At 37.6% G+C, this 24715-nt stretch overlaps 1 long non-coding RNA gene across 1 annotated transcript; it reads right to left on the bottom strand.

The window, feature by feature from the left end:
* Positions 1–14968: 14968 nt before the first annotated feature.
* LOC146915992 (uncharacterized) lies at positions 14969–15922 on the bottom strand. Its single transcript, XR_015014830.1, has 2 exons — positions 15428–15922; positions 14969–15291 (listed from the first exon to the last, which is right to left on the bottom strand). It is a non-coding gene; the product is annotated as an uncharacterized LOC146915992 (long non-coding RNA).
* Between the last annotated feature and the right edge of the window lie 8793 nt (positions 15923–24715).

Genomic DNA, 24715 nt, shown 5'->3' with positions numbered 1-24715 from the left:
AAACACACTACCAATCAAACGTTAGTTTTTTTTACCCCGAACTACGAGGTTTTGATCCCTCACGGGTACGTAGGCAGAGGACACTCGTCCTTCCAAATCAATAAAATGTAGATAATTAGGTCCTCCTTTATTAATCATTTCAAATTTTTTTTTCTTCAAAAAATAAGCAAGTTATAGCACATTATTTAAATAAAAAACCAAGAGGTTCCCGTAGAATACTACGGACATAAAGGGTGCTAACACCTTCCCTTTATGTAACTAACCCCCGAACCCAAAATCTTTTCAAAATGGGGTGGTTTGAACTTTTTTCCCTTTTCTTTAAAAAATAAAATGTTCGGTCGTGAAATAAAATTAGTGAGTCAATAAGCTAATCAAATAGCCTTGATCTCCGAAAAATGACGCGACAGTGGAGAATTTGAAAATGAGCCATTTGAAGCTTTTTGTGAAAAACATGGAATTTTCCATGAATTCTCTTCTCCTAGAACACCACAACAAAATGGGGTTGTAGAGAGAAAGAATAGAACCTTACAAGAAATGGCCAGAACCATGATTCATGAAAACAATTTACCAAAATATTTTTGGGCAGAAGCAGTGAATACAGCATGCTATGTTCAAAACAGGATCTATATTAGACCTATTTTGGATAAAACAGCATATGAACTCTTTAAAGGAAGAAAACCCAATATCTCTTACTTTCATCAGTTTGGATGTACATGTTACATTCTGAACAACAAGCTCTACCTAAAGAAATTTGATGCCAAGGCCCAAAGAGGAATCTTTTTAGGTTACTCTGAAAGGTCAAAGGCATACAGAGTGTATAATTCAGAAACACTCTGTGTTGAAGAATCTATGCACGTTAAATTTGATGACAAGGAGCTTGAAGATAAAACTTCAAAGCAAGGTGAAAGTTTTGCAGAGATACAGGTTCCTGAAGCTACTCCAGAACCTGATCAGATAGCTGAGTCTGAAGAGAGTCCATAAGCTGAACCCACATCAGAAGCGCAAGATGAAGCTGCTTCTGATGAAGCACAAGATGGCTCACATCAAGCAGATCCTCCCAGAAACACATTCAAACACAAGTCTTCACATTCTGAGGAGCTAACCATTGGAAACAAAGATAGTCCAAGAAGAACAAGATCACATTTCAGACAAGTAGAGTCAATGATTGGACTAATCTCAATGATTGAACCTACAACAGTTGATGAAGCACTTTCAGATGATGGATGGATCCTAGCTATGCAAGAAGAGTTGAATCAATTTCAAAGAAATGATGTGTGGGATCTGGTACCCAAACCTCAGCACAAGAACATTATTGGAACAAAATGGGTATTCAGAAACAAGCTGAATGAGAAAGGTGAAGTAACAAGAAACAAAGCCAGGCTTGTTGCACAAGGGTATAGTCAACAAGAAGGCATTGATTACACTGAAACGTTTGCTCCAGTTGCAAGATTGGAAGCAATCAGGTTACTTCTTTCCTATGCAATTAATCATGGCATAATGTTATATCAAATGGATGTCAAGAGTGCATTTCTAAATGGTGTCATAGAAGAAGAAGTGTATGTCAAGCAACCTCCTGGATTTGAGGATATTAAATATCCTGACCATGTTTTTAAACTGAAGAAATCACTATATGGCTTGAAACAAGCTCCCAGAGCTTGGTATGATAGACTAAGTAATTTCTTAATCAAAAATGATTTTAAAAGAGGACAGGTTGATACTACACTCTTCAGAAGGACCCTTGGGAAAGATATTCTTGTTGTGCAAATATATGTTGATGATATAATATTTGGTTCTACTAATGCATCTCTTTGCAAGGAATTTTCTGAGTTAATGCAGGATGAATTTGAAATGAGTATGATGGGAGAGCTGAAGTTCTTCCTTGACATTCAAATCAATCAATGCAAAGATGGAGTCTATGTTCATCAATCAAAGTACACAAAGGAGCTTCTGAAGAAGTTCAAACTTGAAGATTGTAAAGTGATGAACACTCCAATGCACCCTACGTGCACCTTAAGCAAAGAAGATGAAGGAGCTAAAGTAGATCAGAAGCTGTATAGAGGTATGATTGGTTCTTTGTTATACCTCACTGCATCTAGGCCAGATATTTTATTCAGTGTATGTTTGTGTGCAAGATTCCAATCAGATCCTAGAGAATCTCATATGACTGCTGTCAAGAGAATCTTCATGTATTTGAAAGGAACAACTAATCTTGGACTCCTTTATAGGAAATCCTTAGATTATAAGCTAATTGGATTCTGTGATGCTGATTATGCTGGTGATAGGGTTGAAAGAAAGTCAACCAGTGGCAATTGTCAATTTCTGGGTGATAATCTTATATCCTGGGCTAGCAAAAGACAAACTACTATTGCTATGTCTACAGCAGAAGCAGAATACATTTCAGCTGCAAGTTGTTGTACACAACTTCTTTGGATGAAACATCAGTTGGAAGATTATCAGATAACTGCTAACAGTATTCCCATTTATTGTGATAATACTGCTGCTATTTGTTTGTCTAAAAATCCAATTTTGCATTCAAGAGCTAAGCACATTGAAATCAAACACCATTTTATCAGAGATTATGTTCAAAAAGGAATTTTAGATATACAATTCATTGATACTGAAAATCAATGGGCTGATATATTTACTAAGCCTTTAACTGTTGAAAGATTTGATTTTATAAAGAAAAATTTGAACATGCACTACGTGTCTGATTAGATGTTTGCTTGCTCCTGAATAGGATTTTAGGTTCTGAAGTTAGTTCAGAAGCAGTAGTCCATCAGAAGCTCTTTATTGAGGTTCTGAGGAAAACTCGCTTCTGATGATGACGTCAGCATCTGAAGTCCAGAAGCTGGATTTATTACTTTCGAATAGTTGAATTAGTGGAAACGTTGGGAGTTACTTTTTAAAAGTAACTTCTGGCCCACTAACTTGGTAGTTACTCTGTGAACTTCTTACGTGGCCTGTATGTGTTGGTGTATAACTAAAAGGGGCAATGATGATTTAATAGCTTTGAAAGTACTTTTCACGCGCCCCCAATTTTGTCATTAATGCTATGTTTGTTTGTCTCTTTTGAATTGCAATCGTTTTACTTTTAACACTTTGTCAATTCACACACTACTCACTCACAACAAACACATTTTGCTCTCAAACCTCTTGCGAAGTAAGCGCAAAAACCTTAGAACCCTAAATTCTCTAAATCTTCTTCAATCATCATCAAATGGCATCATCAAGCTCGCAACGAGAAGTTTCAGTATCTTCTTCACGGATGGTCCCTGAATATGACTACAAAGGAAGAAGCATGAAATTGGAAGAATGGGAACTACAAGTTCAGATAGAGAATCCAGTGGATTTCAATTCTCTGACTTTTCATAAGTGTTGGATTAGGAATTTCTATGAAGAGCAAGGACTCATGCATTACTTCAAAATGTTGAATGGACCAACATATGAATCATTGGTCAGGCACTTCTGGGTTAGAGCGAAAATTTATAACAAAGCTGCATCCATAGCTGAAGAAAGTCATATGGTTCTGCTCTATCCAGAACTGGAAGGAAAATCAAGAGAAGAAATGGGTCTTGCGCCGTTTGTTGAAGATGAAATCAGATCAAGCATCTGCGGTATTCTAGTGAGAATTGCACAATGGCACATAAAGTCTGTTCTTAAGGCTGAAGCTTCTGGATATTACTCTGGAATTGATCTTTCAGGTGCTGCTGAAAAACGCATTTGGAAAAAGCAAGCCAACTTGGTGATATACAATTCTGAGAAGGAGAAGAAATATGCTGAATTGAGCATGGAAACTAAGATGCTTCTGAAGATTCAGAATGAGAACCTGTTTCCATGTGGTGACAGTGTGAAACCAAATCTAGCTCAGAAGTTCCTTCTCCAGCACTTCATCAAGAAGGAAAAGGTGAACGTGCCCAAATATATGTTCAAGTACCTCATAGAGTGTCTAAAACAGAGTCAGCTACTGGATAAACCCTTGGTTCCTTATGGAAGACTCTTATCAGAGATTTTCTAACAAGGAGGTGTCTTGGATTGTTTAAACAGAACTCAAGGCTACACAGATCAGCTGCTGGATACAAAGACTGGAGCATTCATAAATGCTCAAACTCTCAAGAATATGAAGCTGATCACCAAGGTCACCAAGCTTAAAACTGATCTAAGTGAATCTCTTGTTGTATCTGATCTTATGAGAGATTTTCCACCCATCTGCAAACAGGATCCTATTGAAGTGCAGATGAGGTACATCAAGGAACACTATGAGGCAACCAACAAGATCATCAGGTTGGATGAAGTACCTGAAGAAATGTTTGGTGGTGCAGTGCCTCTAGCAAAAGGCAGAAGGACTAAAAGGAAAATGACTGCAGAAGAATACCTGGACGTTGAAAAGACTGTTAAGAAGGCAAGAGTTGCTTCTGACAAGCTCAAGATTGGTGGTTCATCAGTACCATCAATTGAAGAAGATATTGGAGACATGGATTCCAGGATGATCATGGATGTTGGCATTACTCTTGATCAACCTGGAATACCAAAGAAGAAAAGGAAGCAAGCAGTAAGGAGGACCAAGAACTTTCCTCATGTTTCTAAGAAGACTGAAGCTGCTACCAATGTGTCAGAAGTTAGTGGAAAAGCTATGGAGATTGCTTCTGAGCTTCAAGAGAGGGTAATAACAGAAGCATCACAACTTCTTAATATTCCTGACACTGCTGAAGATGATCAAATGAAGTCAGCTGATTGTTCAGAACCTTCTACTACAGGTAATATTTTCGCACACTCAGAACCTGTAGTACATGAGATATCCAGTGACTCTCCTTCACCTTCTTCAAAATCCTCATCATCATCTTCAGATTCTGATGATGATATACCTATAGCTCAACTTGTTAGAAAACTAGTAAAACGCCAGTCAACATCAACCACTACCAACACAAAGCCATCTCAGTCAAACACTTATGAACCAGTTGGTCATATAATCAATGAGAAGTTGACTGAATTGGCTGTGCAGAGAGATAGAGTCATCAGCAATATCTTTCGCCTTAACCCTCAACCTCTTAACATTCAACCCCTCAACATGATTATACCAGAAAATGTTGAGACAACCTCAGAGAAAGCCTCTGAGACAACTCCAGAAGCAGCTGCTTCTGATAAAGTTGTTTCAGAAGACCCCCCACAACAAACACCTTCACCAGAAAAAGCCTTTTCACCCCCTCAATCTTCACCCCCTACAACTTCATCACCCCCAACTGTTCCTGAACTATCTGTTCCTGAACAACCAACTCCTCAAAAGATCGTTCCTAAACATTCTGTTCCCGAACAACCAGTTACTAAACCCACTCCTGAACCTGAACCTGAAACTGCCGCTCCTGAACACATTATTCCTGAGCTAACCTCTGAGGATGATCAAAATGATCATGCCTCTGATATGGTAGTTGACCCCACTTCTGACCAACCATCAACCAGCCAATCCGTAACTACAAATGACCAATCATCACCAAACCTACCAATTGTTCCCCTAGCCCCTCCAAAACCCTCTAAACAACCTTCTCCTCCCACCATTTACCTGGATTCTCAAGTACTAAAGGATGTGTGGGAAGATATTGCTTCTGAAGTTCTCAGACTGATAGCAAGTAGAAATGACCTGAGTCATACAATAAGCTATCAGAAGCAACGGGGAAGGATCAAGGAAAGAGTCGTCAACCTGATTTCAACGCTGCATGATTCCTGTATTGAGGCTCAAGAGCAAGCCAAGCAGAAGCTGGAAGATTGGTTAAATGGCATAGAAGAGAATACTGGAGATGTTGAAGTTCTTGGTACTTGGGTGAAGACTCCACTCAGTATCAGAGGCAAAGCACCTGATGAATTCCTGTCTAAGGAACTGCATCTGAGTATTCCTTCTGAGATCCTAGAGAAGTTTGATGCACCTAACCTGGCTCTAGCTCAGGAGAACAAGGTGCTCAAAGAAGAAAATGAGAGGCTGGAAACAGAGCTAATAGAGCAGAAGCTGAAGATATCAAAGTTGGAAGCTGACATGCAAGAAGCCAAGATCAGAGAAGACAACTACAGAAGAGATATGGACAAGAAGTATGCTGATGTTCAAGAGCTTCTGAAGAAGATTTTAGAGAAATAAGTCAAACCCATAGTTGCACACTTTTAGCTTATTTTTTCTGTCTTTTTAGGCTTTTGATACTCTATGTTCATTTCTGCTTCTGATTTCTTTCGCTTCTGATATTAGATGCTTCTGAATTTTTCCTGCTTCTGAAAATCTTTAACTATTTATACCTTGTATGTTATTATTTGTTATGCTTGTTTATTTAATCTTTGAAGATGGTTAATGTGCTTTAAAATGTTTTGAATTATGCTCTGAACCTTTAATCTTATGTTTTTCTCATCTCTTCTTTTTGTTTATGTCTTTTTGCTAATGACAAAAGGGGGAGTATATGTGATAGTATTTAAAGGCTCTGAGCCCCATTAATTAATGTTTGAAAATTTTGAAAATTTCTATCTCTTTTTATCGGTGTATCAAAAAGGGGGAGTATCAAATTTCAAATAAAAATTAATTGAACCATTCTTCTTATCTATAAGTCAATTCTTTCAATTTTTTTTAAGCTCTGATATTATTGTGCGAAAAATGAATTTAATTAACCTGGATAGAACTTAGGGGGAGCTTACAAACCTCACCTTAAAAACTATCAGACTCAGGGGGAGTTAGAGCTTACAAACCTCAGACTCTGAGCTTGCAAACCTCAGAACCCCAAGGTCAACTTGTTAATTAGATTAACAACAATTGATCAATTTTAAATACTATTGTTTGTCATCATCAAAAAGGGGGAGATTGTTGGAACAAAATATGTTTAACAATGAACCTTAAAGAGTTTTGATGATAACAAGGTATTAAAAATTGTAAATTGGACTAGCTAATATTTGTTCAAGTGTACAGGACCACAGTTAAAAAGTTACATCATTGATTGGTTCTGAATGAGCAAATAAAGAGCAAAAGAAAATGAAGCTTAGATGATTCTGAAGGCAATACGCTCCTGAAAGTAAAAGCGCTCCTGAAGTCAAGCTGCTCCTGAAGAAATAGCGCTCCTGAAGTCAAGCTGCTCCTGAAGATAGTAAAAGCGCTCCTGAAGACAAGAGGTCCAGAAGCCACAATTATCAGAAGCTGCACCATCAGAAGCTGCATCATCAGAAGCTGCCTCATCAGAAGTCATTTCACCAGAAGCTGAAGATCAACTGGATTTGTAAAAGATTCAAAGATTGAAGAATCTACATTGCAAAAGCTGTCTATTGGATTCGAAAACATAGCAGAAAATTAGTGGAACATTGCAACGGTCATTTCAAAGGTGTTTGAAGGAATGTGCTTGCAATTTGGACGAAAGCGTTGACATTGTACTATTGTACGAACTGTACAACCACCTTCTCCACTACTCTGTTTTGTGTCCACGCTACAAGACAAGAAAACAGCTCCAGAATACGGTTTCGCCTGCATATATGTTCCTTTGGATAAGGAATGGATTTCAAATTGGTTCTTCATAGGACAACAACCAAATCAGGCAAAAGATCATTGGTGAAAGATCAAGCTTCAACAACGACTCTTTGGTGTGCTGGCAATTTCACAACGTCTCTTTCACACCTCTATATAAAGGAGTGAAGACTTAGAGTTTTGGAAATGCAAGAACGCTGAACGAAAGACTCACAACATTTTTACAAGTGTCAAACCTCTGCTGAAATTGTTCTGCATTCACTTAGAATTTCTGTGTCTCAAAGTCATATCTTAGAAATTCTTAAGTCCATTGAGTCTGTATCTGATTTGTATTGTGAGCACCTCTGATTGTATATCAAGTGTTCAACCTTAAACAATTTTCTGTGTAATTTTGTTTAGTTAGGAAGTCTCTTGCAGCTGTGCTTGAGCAGGAAGTCTCTTGATTGTGTTCTTGAGCAAAGGAAGTCTCTTGATTGTGTTCTTGAGCAAAGGAAGTCTCTAGCTTGTGTGCTTGAGCAAAGGAAGTCTCTTGCTTGTGTGCTTGAGCAATTGTAATCAGATATTACTCTTAGTGAAATCTCCTTGGAAGTGCAAGGGGGACTGGACTACTTCCGGATTGTGGAAGGAACCAGTATAATTGCTTTGTGTCGTTCTTCTTCTCTCTCTCTGTTTTATTCCGCTGCATTTAGATTCTGATCATCACTTCAGAAGCTGTCTCACTTAGCTTCTGATCAGTGTGTTCAGTTGTTTAGGAGAAACGAAGAATTTTTCAAAACACAATTCAACCCCCCTTCTTGTGTTTTTCTCACCTTCATATTTTACCCTCGGAGTTCTACTCCGATGACGACCGTGATGATGCACATTCCGAGCAGACTTTGACCAGTGATTGTAGTGGATTATGTGGGGCTGCGAAGGGTGATTATTATGGGTGTCATTAGTCTTGATCAGTTTTAGTGGTGGATTTTGTATATAGTTTGGCAGGTTTGATGACAATAGATGGTGGGCGCCATGGAACCTTTTATCCTACATGGTTGGGTAGTTAGTTTTCTACTTGGGGCAGCTCTCCTGCATGAGTGTCTGCCGAGGACTTTTTTTTTATTTTGATGTTGTCTCTGACGGTCTGTAATATATTCATAACTGTACTTTATGACTCTAGACACCAGGAACCTCTTATGGTATGCCATTATATGTTGATTACTACTTAGACTCTAAATTATTAACCATTTCAAACCGCTACATACTTGACCCGTTTATAAAAGAAACCACCTTATCTTTTTTCTTAAAAAAAAAAAAGAGGCCACAAATTTTTGTATAAAAAAAATGGGGCGTTACATTGTGGTACCAGAGCTTTGGTTTAAATTTTCTTAGGGTCTCTGAGTTGGGTATCCTTAGCTGATCAAGTGTCGGGTAAAGTCCTAAGATTTATTTGTATAAAGATAGTTAGTTCGAGATTTTTCATATGGACGGAGTTAAGTTGTCGGGAATTTCTCTTGAAGCAGACAATGAAGTTCTAAATTGGTATTAATTTTGTAGGAAAATTATGCCTCCAAGACGTGATAGCGCTATTGGTGGGATGAACAATCAACAGATGGAACAAATGGCCTACGCGATGGCCAACATGGCAGCTGCTGTAACTGCCCAGACTGCTGCCAAGAACCTGCGGGACTTGGAGAAACGGGACAGAGAACTACAAGCTAGGGAGTCAAGGGGATTAGTTGACTTCCGTCGCCACGACCCACCAAAATTCCAAGGAGATGTCAGTCCAGAGAAGGCTGATTTACGGCTTCAAGAAATCGAGAAGATATTTGGAGTAATTAACTGCCCAGCTGGAACGAAGGTTCTTTATGCCACATACCTCCTCCTCGATGATGCGGAGTATTGGTGGAGGTGCACCAAGTTAATGATGGAAGGTGCTTAGGAAGAGGTGAATTGGGAATCCTTTAAGAAAAAGTTTCTCGACAAGTATTTTCCGGTGAGTGCAAGGACCAAATTGGGGGATAACTTCCTAAAGCTGGGTAACATGTCGGTGGGAGAGAACGCTACTAAGTTTGAAACTCTATCTAGGCACTTTCGATTTTTCAGAGGGGAAGTGGATGAAGTCTATATATGCCACCGCTTCCAGGAAGGACTAAAATATGAACTGCAAGACTCAGTGGTGCCATTGGGGATTACACGCTTCCAGTCATTAGTAGAAAAGTGCCGAGAAATAGAGGACATGAAGAATAAGAGAACTAACTGCGTGGTGGGACAGAACTACGGAGGACCTAATCGTTCATTTTTCCGAATCAAGGACGTGGTAAGCAACAGATAACACCATACCAGCGACCTCAAATAATAACAGGGGACCCCAACGTCTAGGTAATCATAACACTGGATTCGGGAATAGTCAGGCTATGACTGAAGTACGTTGCTTCCAATGTGGCAAGAATGGGCATTATGCGAATGTTTATCCTACCAAGGGCCCCACCTGCTACAGTTGCAACAGAAAGCGACATGGTGCGAGGAATTGTAAGACTCCAAAATCCAAATTAGCGGCGAATGCTGTGAAGACTGCCCGACCAACTGCTCATGGAAGGGTGTATTGCATGGAGGCAGAAACAAGATCCCCGTCGAACAACTTGATTCAAGGGGACTGTGAAATCGAAGGTACTATTTTAACTGCGTTTTTTGATTCTGGAGCAACTCATTCATTCATATCTATGGAATGTGTAGAGCGCCTGAAGATGATACCAACCCCCTACCTTTTGACTTAGTGGTATCTACACCCGCTAAGGTCCTAACTGTGAACACTGCATGCTTACTATGTAGAGTAGTTGTGCAAGGAAGGGAATTTCTAGTTAACCTAGTTTGCTTACCCCTACAATCCCTCGAGATTATTCTCGTAATGGATTGGATGTCATTTCATCACGTCATGTTAGATTGTGCTCGAAAGTTAGTAATATTTCCCGAACCTGGGGTTATCAAATATCTATCCTTCAACCCTCTTAGAGTTTCTCTCAAAGACGAAACCTTTGAGTTCTCGACACTTTCCAACACGGAGGTAGGCATTCAACTCAAGATTAAAGAGATACCAGTTACACAAGACTTTCAGGATGTGTTTCCGGACGAGATTCCGGGATTGCCTCCAATAAGAGATAACGAATTCTTCATTGACTTACACCCGGGGACTGGACCCATTTCAATTGCACCATACCGGATGGCACCAACAGAACTTCAAGAGCTTAAGGAACAGTTGGAAGACTTGTTAAGGAAGGGTTTCATCAGACCAAGTGTTTCACCTTGGGGAGCCCCAGTGCTTCTGGTAAAGAAGAAAGACAGACGTTCTCGACTTTGTGTGGACTACATACATCTCAACAAGGCGACAATTAAGAATCGTTACTCTTTGCCTCGTATTGATGACTTGATGGATCAACTTAAAGGCGCTTTTGTCTTCTCCAAAATTGATTTGAAGTCCGGCTATCATCAGATCAGGGTAAGGGAGGATGACATACAAAAAACTGCATTCAAAACTCGATACGGACATTATGAATATCTAGTCATACCTTTCGAAGTGACAAACGCACCAGCTATTTTTATGGACTATATGAACAAAATTTTTCACCAGTTTTTGGATAAGTTTGTGGTAGTATTTATCGATGACATTCTCATCTACTCTCAGAGCAAGGATGAACATGAGGAGCATCTGCGCCAAGTACTACAAATTTTACGAGAAAAGAAGTTGTACGCAAACCCATCCAAATGTGAATTCTGGCTTGACAAAGTTAACTTCCTTGGTCATGTGATATCAAAGGAAGGAATTGTTGTTGATCCAGCCAAGATCGAGACTGTACTAGCATGGAAACAGCCTCAGACTGTCACAGACATAAGGAGTTTTTTGGGATTAGCTGGATACTATCGGAGATTCATTGAGGGATTTGCAAAGATAGTGGCCCCATTGACACAACTAACTAGAAAAGATCAACCTTTTGCATGAACAGAGAAATGCGACGCTAATTTTTAATTGTTAAAGAAAAATTGACAACTTCGCCTGTTTTGGTTTTGCCGCACTCAGAGGAACCATATGAAGTATATTGTGATGCTTCTCATCAAGGACTAGAGTGCGTTTTGATGCAACACGGGAAAGCAGTGGCATATGCTTCAAGATAGTTGAAAACACACGAGAAGAATTATCCTACTCATGATTTAGAGCTTGCAGCTGTAGTTTTTGCACTAAAGATTTGGCGACACTACCTCTATGGAATTATGTTTACGGTATTCAGCAACCATAAGAGCTTGAAGTATCTATTTGATCAAAAGGAATTGAACATGAGGCAGAGGAGATGGATGGAAACTTTGAAAGACTACGATTTCACCTTGCAATATCACCCAGGGAAGGCTAACGTCGTGGCAGACACTTTGAGTAGGAAAAGTGTCCTTGCGTCATCATCATTAATAGCAAAACAACAGGAATTGTGGGAGATGTTCAGAGATATGCACCTAAACGTAGAATTCGGACAAGGAACAATGCAGTGCGGGATGATTAAGATTTCAAATGGATTATTGGAGGACATTCGCAATAGCCAGGACAATGCACTCATACAAGAGAAAAGAGAATTGATGGTACAAGGAAAGGCGACAGACTTTAAAGTAGGCCCAGATAATATCTTGAGATGCAATGGAAGGATTTGTGTGCTTGACGAAGCGGAGATAAGGAAAAAGATTTTGGAGGAGGCTCACAAGAGTAGGCTAAGCATTCACCCAGGAGCAACAAAAATGTACCAGGATTTGAGACAAAACTATTGGTGGCCAGGAATGAAAAGAGATGTTGCAAAGTACGTAGCATCATGTTTAACTTGTCAGAAGGCAAAGATGGAACACCAGAAGTCGGCAGGATTGTTACAACCCTTAGATGTTCCGGAATAGAAGTGGGATAGCATATCAATGGATTTCATCACCGGATTACCTAAAACTCGAAGGACCAATGACTCAATATGGGTAACCGTTAATCGTTTGACCAAATCTGCTCACTTTCTGCCAGTGAGAGCAACCTATAATGTCGCCAAGTTTACAGAGATTTACATTGCGGAGGTTGTTAGGCTACATGGAGTACCATCCAGCATCGTGTCGGATCGAGACCCAAAGTTCACCTCTCATTTCTGGGAAACATTACACCAAGCCCTCGGAACAAAGCTAAGGTTGAGTTCGGCCAGACGGACGGACAAACGGAACGAACAAACCAGTCATTGGAAGATTTGTTGCGGGCATGTGTGTTGGACGATATAGGGAGTTCGGATGACATACTACCTTTAATTGAATTTACATACAACAATAGTTTTCATGCCAGTATCGGAATGGCTCCATATGAAGCTCTATATTGACGGAAGTGTCAAACACCGTTGTGCTGGTATCAGGATGGTGAAAGTATGATTGCAGGACCAGAAATGGTACATCAGACCACGGAGAAGGTTAAAAAAAATCAAGTAACGAATGAAGACTTCACAAGATCGTCAGAAAATTTATGCGGATAAAAGGCGTAGACCATTGAACTTCGAGGCAGGAGATCATGTATTCCTGCTTGTCACGCCCACCACGGGTGTCGGGCGAGCAATAAAGGCAAAGAAATTGACCCCGAAGTTTATTGGACCCTACTAGATCACTTCCAAAATTGGAACCGTGGCATACCGAATTGCACTCCCACCATCTCTATCTGGTATACACGTTGTGTTTCATGTATCGCAACTGCGAAAGTATATTTTTGACCCATCTCATCTGATCAAACCAGACATCATACCACTAAAAGATGACTTATCATTTGAAGTACCACCTGTTCGGATTGGAGATCGAAAGATGAAGCAGCTAAGAAATAAGGAAATACCGTTGGTAAAAGTAATTTGGAACCAGGCAACCGGTGATGCAACTTGGGAATTAGAAAGTGCGATCCGCGGGAAGTACCCGAGTTTATTCACAGACTCATATTTTCGAGGACGAAACTCTTTTTAGGGGGGTAGTATTGTAAGACCCGTATTTTATAAATAAATAGTAGTCGCAATATGTAAGGATGCTCCTATTTTGACTTATGTTTCCAAAAGAAATATTAATATAAATAATCTATTCGTCGAGGGAATTAATTTATAACTCGAATATTTTTCTATCACATTAGTGAAAAAAAAATAAATAAATGATTCTGCACCTTTTACCGATGTCACATAACACTGTCAACTGCACCCGTTCTGATAAAAATTTAGACTACCGTAAACATAAATATAAATATAATAAAATGAGTATGTCAAAATTTATTAATTATATATGTTTGGAAATAAAAGGTACCGGCAAAAGGACAATTCAACTCTAACTAGATGTAACCTGGAGTACAACTAATAGTTCCAAAAAGAGATATTCTCTTTCAGATAGAGATAAACTCTTACATAGGAAAAATCACGTGGCTAGGCAACATATTATAAACCTTAGACTTTCTATAAAAAGGGGACTGGAGTCTTTCCCTCATCTTACCTTTCCATAACCTTTTAGCTTCACTTCTCTCTCGTCCTTCTAAAAAGAGGCCACAAATTTTTGTATAAAAAAAAACGGGGCGTTACACTTATCATAGGGGAAGGGAGTGAAAAAATTTCTAATATGTTTTAAATAAGAGGGGAGGGGAGTGTATATTTTAACATAAGAGGGGAGGGGAGTGTAATTTAAGCATCTTTGAGGGGAGGGGAATGTAATTTACTCTTAAAGAAACTAAACAAATAGAGATTTTTATATTTTATCATAAGCATTGGAGAAATTTTTATATTTTATCATAAGCAGGGCCGTCTTAAACAATTTGTAGGCCTGATTTTAGTCTTCTAAAGGCTGAAGAAAATAAGCATTGGAGAAATTTTTATATTTTATCATAAGCAGTGCCGTCTTAAATAATTTGTAGGTCCGGTTTTAGTCTTCTAAAGGCTGAAGGAAAAAAATTAAATTTTTGGCTCCAAAATAAGGCACAATAAAAACATTATTGCAAAAAAATTTCAAGTGGGACTTGAAACAAAGACCATGCAAAAAATTTTCAAGTGGGACTTGAAACAAAGACCATACACTCAGCTATAGATTCCCGCACCACTAGAGCAACGCACATTGCTTGATATTCTTACGCTTTAACTATATATAATAACTAATTTAGTTGCTTACATAGTCAAAAAAAATATTTTGGGCCCCAAAAAAGTTGAGCCCCGGTGACATAGCCCAACCTCGACGGGCAATGGGCCGGCCCTGATCATAAGCATTGGAGAGAGTAATTTCTTGCAACAATCCCATAAAATATAATAGGAAGGAAATACTTCACTTGTTATTTTATAACACACATTAACAATAATCTAACATTGATAAAATAGTAATACTAATAGTAATAATAGCTTGTGTCTATTCATACTACATTTCCAAATGAGATATTACAGATGACATTTACATATGACACAAACTAAATCAACAATAAAACATATATTGATGGATGCCAAAATATCCATCTTGTAGTAGTGAAATATAAGTCAGGATTAATGCAAGCCTAAACAGAACAACCTAAACAAACAATATGATTAAAAGACAATAGCTCAAACTTAAAATAAATGTTGAGACACAAAAATGAGTCCCTGCAGATGATGTTGTTGTAGTATTTGTAGTATTACGATTGCCATTGTTCCCACCAGTGCCGAATCTTCGTACCATTCCTCCTCGTGCCTTTCTTATAATAATAGATAGATCATTATTGTGTTCATTTTGATCTTCCTCAAGTGCATCTTTGTGTTTCAACTTTGTAGAAGATCCAATGTTTCCATCTCCATCTAATTTCCCTATAATTTGAATAACACAAGTTATAAAAGCAAAAATGAAAAATACAAAAAAAAAAAAAAAAAACTTACAATTTACAATTGTGTGAAATATTAACAAAGTGTGTGCTTGTTTAAAAGGTAATTAAAGAAATTGTACCATTAAGCTCATGAGGTTGTTCATTGCTCAGGATTAGGCTTCTGACCTCATCTTCATTTGATATGGCTTTAGCACATGAAGCGATCAATAGGAACAATACAAGAAATATTGAAATATTCATCTTTAATATACGATATGGCTTCGTTTGAGATCTATTCATTGGTAGGGTAGAGGGGGGGTATATAAAGACTTTAATAGACTGGTTTGTTTCATGAATAAAAAGGGTGAGAAACTTAGCTGTTAAAATTAGTTTTTTAGTTTTTAAAAATTAAAATGGAAAAACTTGTTAATACTTCTTTCTAGAAATACCTTAAAACAATAAGGTGTAATGTTAAGGACACCCTATGCGTTGTTTTGTATATTTTTTTTTATTGAACAACCAATTTTCATTCATTGCATTGTTGTAAGAAAATTATAACATACTTTCTGTTTTCCTATTTTACATCTGTAATGTTAAGGCCACTCTGCATGTTGTTTTTAAGATGACAACTAGATCGCCGACGCACGGGTCTTATTGTCTTTTTTTTGCTATGACGGTAATATATAAGAATAAATTATATCTTAGATAAAAATTGATGTTAAATAAATAGTACAGAATAAATTAACATGTGCAGTTTTGATGTTTCTGTTACTACCGAATCAAACCCCGTTCTTATACTTATTTTCGTTATTTAAATTGAAAATTTATTTAAGGGTTAAATATGTTTTTGGTCCATATAAATATGTCAACTTTTCATTCTAGTCCCTCTAAAAAAATTCTTTAACTTTGAATCACTAAAAAAATTTCCATTTTCATTTTTGGTCCCTTCTTTTAAAATAAACTAACATGTAGAATTCATATTTTTGAATAAAATTTTGCAGAAAAAATTATAATATTATAATAATCTCTCCCAAAAAAATTAGAATTTTTTAACAAAACGTGAATTTAATATAACTTTTATTTTTATGGTTAAAAATTCATATTTAATTTATGTTTTGTTATAAAATTATAATTTCTTTTGAAAATTGTTTTTATAATATTCTACACATTTTTGCATAATTTCATTAAAAAAATACAAAAATTAACTTTAAAATAGGGATAAAAAATAGTGATTGAAAATTTTATAGAGACTAAAAGTTGAAGGAAAATTTTAGAGGGACTAAAATGAAAAGTTAGTATATTTATAAAGATAAAAAACATATTTAACCATTTATTTAATATAATACGTTGAACCATTTTATCTTACACATATTACTATAATTCATGAAAACACTGTTATATCAATAACTTATGGCCACATAAACATCCACATAATCCTTAACATGATGAGAAATACATATGCATGAGGAAGAGTTCCATAATTTGGTAGCATCAGGGTAGTAAATTGATGAATATAATCTGAAGTAATTTGATTAAAAAGAATCTGACAATCGACCTTATCATCAACTAAGAGAATTAATGTTCATGAAAGTAATGTCATTGGGATCCTTCTTGGTTTTGGTATACACCAAATATGACCTATTCGAACTTTCATTTTTAGATCTCCTCTTTCCTCCAGTAACAGCTAAGAGTGGAGTGTAGGTTTTGGCCATAGTTTCGATGAACAAAAAACACTTAAACTAAAGTTGGTTATATCGTTTTATAACTTCTGTAAGTATGGAAACCAAAACGTCTTATTTATAGGGACAGATGTTGTAATATCCCACTCGACGATTATTGGAATATTACCCGCTAACGTGTCAAATGACAAATATTTAAGGAAAATAAGAATGATGGAAATGTTTATTATGAAATGAAAGGCAAACACGAGTTAAGTATCAGTGTCGTATAAGCACGTTTAAGACGAAGGGCATTTTGATACTTTCACGCATAGGGGGTATTTATGTGATTTTGGCCCAAAATATCTTCACAATTCTTATCCTTTCTCTCTCTAGGGTTTGAGAGAAGAAATCTTCTCCTCTTTCTCTCTTCTCCATCGCCCCCTTTCCTCACTCTTCTTCCCTCAAACTTTCACAATCTTTTCAAGTGGAAATCAAGCATGAAGTTTGATGATCTTTTGTGCAAGAAGCAACTATTAACCTTGGATTCATGCTTGAGCTTCAATTCTCCTCTCCTTCATGAAGCTAGGGTTTGGTTTTTGATCAAGAAGCTAGGGCTTTGGTTGCTTGAGCTTGGAAGCTTATGTTGAGCATGTTTCATGGAATTGGTGAATCAAGATCAAGAGTTAGGGTTTGATGATGTGAAGTGAAGTTGATGCATGGAAGCTTATTATGGCAGAACTATGTGAGTTCTATAGATAGTTTTTCCACCCTTGGGATTATGTGTTTATCTATGTAAGGTAATCATGAATGAAACTAGGGTTTTATGTATGAGATTAGTTGCCCTTTTTATGCCATGCTTGCTAAACATGTGAATACTTGTCATATGAATGTTTTCTAAGTAATCTATGTTCAAATAAGTTCAAATATACATTAGATCACTTGATTTCGAGGTTTTTGAGCCAAAAATGAAATTTTTACAAGTTCTGGACTGTCACAACTCGCCGGGGCGAGCTAGTACCCGCCATGGCGAGTAAACAGCACAGCAAGCATGCTTTGCATGAGTCCTATGTATGTTAAGACACGAAGTGTTTAGTGTATTCTCTTTGCACATGAACTAGAATGACCATGCAAGCATGTTAAGTTGTGATTAGATATTCACTATGAATGAGAATGACTATATAGGTAATTTACCACTAAACTGGTAGATCACGGACCCGTGGTAAGCAAGTAAGTATGTATAGGTTAACCCTACACGTATGTATGATTAAGACTATATGGTATGCGTAGTTTACCACATATGTTTATGGGATCGTTTAAGGATTCGTGGTAAATGAGTATGTAAGACGTAGGTGTTGTGAGAACGGGATAAGCTCCGCAAGGGGGCCCGTACTTCATTGAGGGAGTCCGAGGTGCCTTAGCTAGGTATTCATCGGTTATATATAGGATTGTTCTCAGGGTTACTCCACCCGGGGCTCTCTGTATAATGAATCAAGATAATAATGTTTGTTCAACGCTAACATTTATGTATGAATGATTATGTATGTATGATTATGATTATGTATGATTATGGTACGACGTTAGATACGTATAAGTTATTGAATAGAACAAGTTATGAATGACAAGCCGATGACGATCTTAGGTTTCCATTAATCGTCCGGTATAGGAGTCGTGTCATGAATATGTTATGTTTAGGCCTTGATGTATTTATCATATCTTGGCATAGCGGATTTAGGATCCCCTCTTCCGCTATGACACGTAAGAAGTAAGCAAGACCTATAACAAGTTAAGATGAACCTACAACGGATCTAGTAAGCACGACCGTCTAGGCAAGCATGACCACACACGTATAATCAATCGTCAGGTTGTATTGTAGACACGTGGTGACCGTAGGTTTCCCCGAGGTTACCTATAGCCTAGGGTTAGGTAGAACTCACTGAGACATTATGTCTCATCTCAATCCTTATTTGTTTCAGATAAACAGATTGGTATGGCAAGCTAGTAGCCAGATAGATATTCCAGCAAGTGTTCGTTCGTACCGACTGCAAGATGATATGGATTTCAAGGACGCATTTACTATGTTTTGGACAAGTTATGTTATGTTCTTGTTGTACGAACGCTTATGATTGTATAAGATATTCATTTATCATGTAATAAGTTGTAAATTTTTAATGTATCCAGTATCAAGTTAATGCACATGCTAAACTTTCTAGATACGTTTAGTATGGGCGTTACAATTTGGTATCAGAGCAGTTCGATTCAGATTGTGCCATGGGTTCTGGGTAAATGTTCTAATTGTTGTTGTTAGTTGAGCCTGATCAACTCAATTTAGCACTCGACGGTTAGGACTGATGCCTGAGAGCTGAATGGCAACCAAGAGGAACGAAGTATGTGATTAAGATGCACTGAAAAGTTTGAACTTAGAAGTAAGAACTCGAAACAAGTAATAGTAAGAAGTCAATCGTGCCAGAAGGTGGCCGGTGAACTAAGTAGTCGATGTTTGAGTCCTCCGGAAATGTAAGGCAATGCTAAGATGGATTGTTCCGGCAACGTAGGGTGAGATGTTAATGATGCTACATATACTCAGAAGCGAGGAATTTGGAAATACCTAAGTTTGACCTGAAGCTTCGGTAAGAGTCGTGGTTGGAACGACATTGTGATATGGAAAGGAAAAGTATTCTGGAACGTAAGTGTAAGGCTACGGGATAAGGAGAAGTCGACATATGTTGACGAAATCAGTGGACTTTCAGGGGTAGTAGTATGAGATTGAAGTCAAAGATGTGAATGCCAGAGTGGACAAGGTTTTAACGTCTGAAAAGCATGTGAGGTGGCAGAGTAACGAGGTAAGCTATTCGTAGCGGAAGAATTTATAGTTTTATGTTAAGTGTTATCGCGATTAAGACGTTAATTCCAAAGTACTGTGTATTGTATTGATTGATGTTAATGTTTGCCGTGCATATGTTATAGAATGCTTTTATGATGTTAGGGATGACTAATGTGCATTGGATTAATTGCAAAACAAAAATTTATATGAAAACTACATTTTTCTGGAAAACTGAGCTGAAGAACTCACTAATAGCCAACCTGGGGCACAATTTCTAACTTTTCTGAAATCTGTCGGTTCGTCTCCAGGGTCTACAGTGGCTATTGGGAGTTGTCCTTGCAATTTTCTACGTGATGAAAACCCTTTATGACATCAAGTATTGAATACACATTACATCCTAAGGTTTTCAAAGGAAAAGAACATGGACAACCATTAACGGAATCGATTCGGTTCAAAGTAACATTAGAAGTTAATGTGTTAAGAGTTAAGGAGAAACCTGAAATAGAAGTTCGAGGTTCCGGCATAAGGGATAGACATTACGGATGTGAATACATGAGACAAGAGTAGAACGGTGAAAAACATTAATGCCAATGACCCGTGTGCTAATTTATGAAGTTTTCTCTAAGAGAGAAATTAACGAGCAAGCATTGGTATGATTAAGTAAAGCGTAGCATGTGAGAATACGAAGAAGCAATTTTGGATATTCATGAAAGGCATGTACCAGTACATGATGAGTCTACCATGGAAATGGTAATTATGTAGTAACAAGGATGTGCACTATGAGTCAAGGCTACTCAGGAACAAGTTTAAGTATGGTATTGATATGTCAGGAATTAAACCCAATCAGTAAGTATGTAAGGTCTATCTATAAGGAAAGTAATATGAGTATACGATAAGCCTATCATGGGATTTAATCTTACAAAGCAATGAGAAGTGTAAGGTTACAGCGTTGGTTGCAACATGGGGAGTTTTGAGAAGAGTTCAAGAAGATAGTAATCATATGGTAAAAAGGAGTGTGAAGTTTCACTCGTCTCAACGGATTAGAGTATTGGTTAAAGCCAACAGGTGGAAATCAAAGTAGCGCAGCCGAAGTTAAGTCGGTAAGAGTCTTAATTAAGTCCAGAAGGTTTAGGGATGATGAAGTAAAAATCTTCGTGAGGAATGGTAAGGAATGTCAAGTGTAGTAATACAGCTTTAGTGGGAAGCATTATGAGATGAGTGAGGAGTTCATGAAACGTCAAGTAAAGTAATGAGACTTATACAGTCCGTGATAGACATGATAAAAGTATAATGGATGTGTTTTCACCTAAGTAAGATAAGAAAGGCTGGAGTGGCCGCAAATGCAGTAATCGGGTTACCTAGTTGGTGATGTCAAATACGCGCAAGAACAAAAAGAGTGTATGTTACGACAAGAGAAAAACATGTATGATTTGGAAGGTTTCTTCATATGACTCAAAGTAAACATCAAGTCATCAAGTGTGATAACCAATATTGTCATGTGGGACAAGGATCCTACATGATTTACGTTATGCAGTAACGTATGTCCGAGATATGCATGTAAGCTAAGAAAGAATAGGAAAGAATTCACTGTTGAAGTTCAAGAATTTTTACCATGAAAGGAGTCACGATTCTTGAGTTATGCACGATGGAATTCATACCCTCATATGCTATGCTTGTTAAGTGATGACGATACTTGCTACGAAAATGTCAAACCACGATTTTATAACTCTTAAGATTAAGACAAGTATTAAGGGACTTGGAAACGAAATTTATTTAGAAATATGATATTTTTATATTCCGAAACCAACGACACACGTCATAAGAGAATAAGCTCACTTAAGACGTGCGGACTTCAGGACCAACTCATCATTTACGAATTTGGGGCGAGCTGTAAACTTTTTTCAAAATATATAGTAACTCGTCCTGTGGTTCTGCAGTACCATCATGGGTTTGGTTTCGTAATGTTCTTTTAAAAAGTCATGCATTTATTCGTACCAAGAACCCGTATATCAATATTTAAAAAAAATAAAATAAAGTAATATGTTGGAACAAGTATAGTTATCATCTAACAAGATGCGGCACTTGAGAGTATGTAAGATACTATGGAAAATAAGGTTTCACAAAGTGAACAATAAGGTTCTTCGAATGGTCTTATGAGACGTACAAGTTTTGATGAGAGTATTCAAGTGCAAGTAGTTTAAGTTGGAAGAATTCAAGAGCATGCAAGCTAAAAGACTGGTTAATGGATGTTAGACGTATTGGCATATTTGATTTCACTTCCCTATGCCAAGTTATAAGAGTTCCCCATGAAATCGGGTTCAATGAGATTGTAATGAGATCAGAAGATTTCCTAAGACTCTGAGATGAGATAAGAGAATTGCATGAATCGTTGGATAACTAACACAAGAAAAAGGAATAAGTCTCAAGGTACAGTAAGGAAGATTAAGTATGGATTGTGTGTATGCATGATAAGATGCTTTTGATGCAATCGAGCACTGCAGGGCAAACCTGGATTCTAGAAGGACCCCAGTTGAAAGGCAAATCCTGAGTGTTCCGATTAATGATATGTTACTTATACGAATGGTTACTACTAAGCGAATAAGATATGGATCCGAGACAACCAATACACATGTAGCAAGGGTAAGTTATAATCACGATGTTCTAAGATAACTCTAGATTCTGAGGAGGATATCAAGATTAAGAAGACTATATTCGGTTATATGCAGATTAAGAAACATGATGAATTACATGCTTTGATGAGGAAAGTATATGTTGAACTCTTTTGAGAGTGTATGATCAGACTTTGTATGACTAAGACCAGAGATGGTATATTTTAAACACAACGATTGGTAAGTAATTTCTAAATTTCGAGGATTATTGGTATATTACCCATTAACGTGTCAAATGACAAATATTTAAGGAAAATAAGAATGATGGAAATGTTTATTACGAAATGACATGCAAACACGAGTCAAGTATCAGTGTCGTATAAGCACGTTTAAGACGAAGGGCATTTTGGTACTTTCACGCATAGGGGGTATTTATGTGATTTTGGCCCAAAATATCTTCACAATTCTTATCCTTTCTCTCTATAGGGTTTCAGAGAAGAAATCTTCTCCTCCTTCTCCATCGCCCCCTTTCCTCACTCTTCTTCCCCCAAACTTTCACAATCTTTTCAAGTGGAAATCAAGCATGAAGTTTGATGATCTTTTGTGCAAGAAGCAACTATTAACCTTGGATTCATGCTTGAGCTTCAATTCTCTTCTCCTTCATGAAGCTAGGGTTTGGTTTTTGATCAAGAAGCTAGGACTTTGGTTTCTTGAGCTTGGAAGCTTATGTTGAGCATGTTTCATGGAATTGGTGAATCAAGATCAAGAGTTAGGGTTTGATGATGTGAAGTGAAGTTGATGCATGGAAGCTTATTATGGCCGAATTATGTGAGTTCTATAGATAGTTTTTCCACCCTTGGGATTATGTGTTTATCTATGTAAGGAAATCATGAATGAAACTAGGGTTTTATGTATGAGATTAGTTGCCCTTTTTATGCCATGCTTGCTAAACATGTGAATACTTGTCATATGAATGTTTTCTAAGTATCCTATGATCAAATAAGTTCAAATATACATTGGATCACTTGGTTTTGAGGTTTTTGAGCCAAAAATGCCATTTTTACAAGTTCTGGACTGTCACAACTCGCCGGGGCGAGCTAGTACTCGCCATGGCGAGTAAACAGCACAACAAGCATGTTTTGCTCGCCACCTACTCGCCTCACACTCGCTTAGGCGAGCTAGCTGTGCCAAAACCCATTGTTGGCTCGTTTCGGGCAGTTTTGGCCTTTTCGCATCAGATTTTCTTTGTGCAGTCTTTTTATGAAAGTAAACCCCTCAAACCAAGGTCCTATTTAATAATCTTTTAAAAGGTTTTCTTGAGAATGAAGCAAGTATTTAACATGTTGGTAAAGCATGGCATACGAGAGAATGATATAATATAAGTCGGGTAGTAAACTAATCCTTAAGGAAGGGAATGAATGTAGAGCCTTGACATAGTTTGTCGATAACTAGAATGCTTTGCATGAGTCCTATGTATGTTAAGACGCGAAGTGTTTAGTGTATTCTCTTCGCACATGAACTAGAATGACCATGCAAGCATGTTAAGTCGTGATTAGATAAGTTAAACCCTTCACTATGAATGAGAATGACTATATAGGTAGTTTACCGCTAAACGGGTAGATCACGGACCTGTGGTAAGCGAGTAAGTATGTATAGGTTAACCCTACACGTATGTATGATTAAGACTATAAGGTATGCGTAGTTTACCACATATGTTTATGGCATCGCTTAAGGATCCGTGGTAAATGAATATGTAAGACGTAGGTGCATGTTGTGAGAACGAGATAAGCTCCGCAAGGGGGGCCCGCACTTCACTGAGGGAATCTGAGGTGCCTTAGCTAGGTATTCATCGGTTATGTATGGGATTGTTCTCTGGATTACTCCACCCGGGGCTCTCCGTAAAATAAATCAAGATAATAATGTTTGTTTAACGCTAACATTTATGTATGAATGATTATGTATGTATGATTATGATACGACGTTAGATACATATAAGTTATGGAATAGAACAAGTTATGAATGACAAGCTGATGACGATCTTAGGTTTCCCTTAATCGTCCGGTATAGGAATCGTGTCATGAATATGTTATGTTTAGGCCTTGATGTATTTATCATATCTTGGCATAGCGGACTTAGGATCCCCTCTTCCGCCATGACACGTAAGAAGTAAGCAAGACCTATAACAAGTTAAGATGAACCTACGACGGATCTAGTAAGCACGACCGTCTAGGCAAGCATGACCACACACGTATAATCAACCGTCAGGTTGTATTGTAGACACGTGGTGATCGTAGGTTTCCCCGAGGTTACCTATAGCCTAGGGTTAGGTAGAACTCA

Source organism: Medicago sativa, chromosome 6 (genome assembly GCF_051527215.1).
Source record: "Medicago sativa cultivar Bolivia chromosome 6, Bolivia_mono, whole genome shotgun sequence".
NCBI classification, from domain to species: domain Eukaryota; kingdom Viridiplantae; phylum Streptophyta; class Magnoliopsida; order Fabales; family Fabaceae; genus Medicago; species Medicago sativa.
Note: the sequence above shows the minus strand (reverse complement) of the source record. Positions and strands in the feature narration are given on the sequence as shown.